The sequence below is a fragment of the Uloborus diversus genome, chromosome 2 (assembly GCF_026930045.1).
Source record: "Uloborus diversus isolate 005 chromosome 2, Udiv.v.3.1, whole genome shotgun sequence".
Taxonomy (NCBI): domain Eukaryota; kingdom Metazoa; phylum Arthropoda; class Arachnida; order Araneae; family Uloboridae; genus Uloborus; species Uloborus diversus.
Window position 1 is genome coordinate 149,821,826 of NC_072732.1, and position 4,169 is coordinate 149,825,994.

The window sequence follows — 4,169 nt, forward strand, 5'->3', positions numbered from 1 at the left end:
CAGGTTGTAATCCATTTTATTTTCGCGTTTCCACGGTAACGCTTTTTGAATCCATTGTTTATTTTCTTATTTTGCATTTGATTTCTTAAACTTGTTTTATTTCGTGTTTCAATGGTTACGCTTTTAAAATCCATCTTTCGCATTTTAATTTCTTAAAAGTATTTTAATATCTGTCGTCATTGTTTGGAAGGGTAATTTTGCATGATGTTATTTTTTTCTTTCTTTTATTTAAACCTGATTGTTGAATATACTATGTCATTTGACACAATTTTTATTCTCAATGTAGACCGGGCAAAGCCGGGCAACGCAGCTCTTAATATATATATAAGATTTGAAAGCTACTGTTAATGTGATTTTATACTTTTTTGTTTGTTTGGTGAAACATTTATTATTGCCGAAGGAAAAACATCCGCTTCACTCGCTAAAGGGCTGGGTTCCGGTAGCGTGATCGCTTGGCGTGTTAGGCGCTGAGCAGTTCAGTCTAGGATTTATTGTTTCAAAGCAACCATAAATGTTATTCATTCTTTTGGCGATTTGTTTTGAAAGAAAAGAAACTTTTGATTTGTTTTTATCCGAGTGAAATGTACGACATTTTATTCTTTTTTTCTGACGATGAGTTTTGAATGTTCGACGGGAAGTTTTTTTTCTTTTTCGTTTGATGGATGGATTATGATAACGTGGTTGTTGGGCGAGTTTGGCGATAAGCAATAGAGTTACGGTATTATTTTTACACTTGAAAGATATTGTTTGATGTCTTTTTTTTTTGTTGTTGTTTATTTGGCGAAATATCTTAAATTGCAGTAAAAACCGCTTCACTCGCTAAATAGAGTTTTAAAGCAACTGTAAATCTAATTTAATGATTTGACGAAAAGTTTTAAATTCCAAAGAAACTTTAATAGGTTTTTTTTTTTGAAAAGTTGTGTACGCATTTCATACAAAGAAAAAGGATCATTTCACATCAGGGGGTGAGGGGGCGTCAATTTTGCTTATTCAACGAACTTCCATTTAATTTTTATCACGGGCATCGCTGTGCGGGTGCTGCTAGTAATTAATATTTTCGTTCAGTTATTTTATCTAGTAAAATTATTTTTCTAACCGTTCTTAGTTTAAATTTTCTGCTAAAATGTTGCAGAATATTTTTTTCTTACCTGTAGCGAAGTTAAAGTAAAGAAAGTGCGTTATAGAATGAGGAAAATAAACTTTAATTATTTATTTTCATTATATTTCCTAAATTTGCGTCAATATTTACTTTATAAACGAACTGAAATAGACCATACCAAAATGTATAAAACTGATGCTCGGATTGCTGATAAAAGTTAAAATGCTGATAAAAGTAAAAGATTGTAGCTAATATTTTGAATTTACAGATTCCAAAATTTTAATATTTGAAACTACAATTAATTTTAAATGAAAATTAAACGCACACCACACACAAACACGTGCGCTCACAAACACACCAAATTCATTTTGTAGTTTTTACCTATTTTTTTACTTCCTTTTACAATATAACTGAAGTGTGCATCACATGACTTCCTTTTACTCCAATTTAACATAATTTCCCCCATTATTGGCATTTTCAATGGGATTCAATAGTTTACCCTCTAAATATCACCAACAGTGGCTAAATTAAAAACAGATTAAAATACCCAGTCAACACAAATTTAAAAAAATTAATTTGAATTTTGTCATCTTGAATTCAAATTACGTTTTTCGCAATCACGAGTGTGTGTGTGTGTGTGTATGTAGGTGTGTGTGTGTCAAGGCTTCACTCTCTCTCTCTGCGTAATCACAGTAGGAAATTTCATTACAAAAAGCAGAACTGGCTTTCTTACTGTCCTTTGGCAACAGGTTAAATATTTATTTCAGTTCTCGCTCAACAATTCGGAACTCCAGCGCTCGAATACGCTACCTTGCGGTGATTTACAAAACTGCAAATGAAACTAAAACATTGCCACGTTGCGTTAAACGTGTGTCTGTTGACGTAAACACAGGCAGTTTGTTCTGAGTATTTATTAACGCAATCGATGTGTCTTAGTTTGCTTTCAGCTACAGAAATTAATTCGTCCCTTAGTAGTATTCTCGAGCTTCTCAAAATAATGTTAGTTTTCATTATTTCCTTAATAATTGGTGAAAGCGAAAATTCTGGATTAACAAACTTGGATAACGTTATACAAGGTAAAATTTTTTATTGTTTTGTATGAATTTGTAAGAATATGGAGGTTTTTTTAATCTTAAATTAATTAAACTTACCATATTTCACAGCAGCATTTAGTTGGAATGGACAGTATGCAAAATATTTTCTTGAATATATTATCGTAGAACAAAATGAATAACCGAGAAAGAATTTACTTTATTCCTTTTATTCTCAGCTGAAAGGTTTCGCCGAATTTGTTTAGGGTTATAGTTTTAGTATAGTGCGAGCAAAGTAGCCTTGGCGAGATTTCGCATTTTTAGTTAAACCATTTTTAATTTTTATCATGAGTGGGATAAAATGGTAGTAAGATTACAGAATTCGATAAGTGAAAAGAAATAATGGTCAATCAACTGAAAAGAAAACTACCACCATATATCCGTGAGAATTTTGTTAATGATTTGCATAACATGACACAATTAAATCGTAACTCAGAAATTAGAAAAATCGAAACAGAAAATTTTTAAATTAACCGATTCGGGAATTCGAGAGAAATAACTCAGCTACAAATGGAAAACAATAAGCGCTAGCCAAGCAAGGCAAAAAAGTATCATCTTCTTTCGATAACAATTTGTAATGTCATATTGAATTTTCTAGCATTAATTGTTATTCTTGTCAGGCCACAATTATTATTTAGTTTTATCAGGAATTGATAAATATCGAATTCAACATCGTGGAAATAGCTGCTTAGAACTACGAACTACGTAGTTTGCATTAATCTTTGACGTTTAGTAATGCTTCTTGAATTCTCATTTCCTTCTACGTGGTCCAGAATATCCACAAGACTTTGAAAATTAATTTAAAAAGAATAAAGCGAAAAAATCATACGCACGAACAAAAATCACAACACTTTTAGCATTTTCTTCGTTACCATGTTCGTTTGTTTTAGTTTTTTCGTCCGCCATTAGACAGTGACTGCAGTGCCCCCTATAGTTCGTTGGAGTTGCGAATTCACAAACTTTAAGGATTTCGATTTTAACGGAAAATCTTGGCTCAACTCAATTCAAGCCCCGAGCTAAAGAACAAAATATATTGCTAGAGACGACGAATATGAAAACGAATTTTCAAACGTACAAAACTGCAGTTTTGCAATGATCAGGAGGCCAGCCCTTACGGCTCTGGAAGTCGGTACAAGTTATTTTGAAATCCAGGCAAGGGGTGCTTTTTGATCCAAAGGGAGCTCATAATGCGTTTTTAATCTGTTTCTTTTTAATGGAGCAGAGCCCTGAGAAGCTTCCCACCGTTACAAGAAAAAGTGTTACGTAGGTAGATCTGTGATCTTTGCTGTGCAAGATTATTCGCAACTCCAACGAACTATAGGGGGCACTGAAGTCAAAGTCTAATGGCGGACTTAAAAACTAAAACAAACGCACATGGTAACGAAGAAAATGCTAAAAGTGTTAAGATTTTTGTTCGTACGTATGATTTTTTCGCTTTATTCTTTTTAAATTAATTTTCAAAGTCTTGTGGATATTCTGGCCCACGTAAAAAGAAATGACAATTCAAGAAGCATTACTAAACGTCAAAGATTAGTGCAAACTACGTAGTTCGTAGTTCTAAGCAGCTATTTCCACGATGTTGAATTCGATATTTATCAATTCTTGATAGAACTAAATAATAATTGTGGCCTGACAAGAACAACAATTAGAGCTAGAAAATTCAATTTGACATTACAAATTATTATCGAAAGAAGATGATACTTCTTTGTCTTGCTTGGCTAGTTTTTGCATTTGTAGCTGAGTTATTTCTCTCAAATTCCCGAATCGGTTAATTTAAAATTTTTCTGTTTCGATGTTTCTAATTCCTGAGTTATGATTTAATTATGTCATGCTATGCAAATCATCAGCAAAATTCTCACGGATATGTGGTGGTAGTTTTCTTTTCAGTTTGATCTACCATAATTTCTTTTTACTTATCGAATTCTGCAATCTTTACCATTTTATTCCACTCATGATAAAAATTAAAAATGGTTTAACCA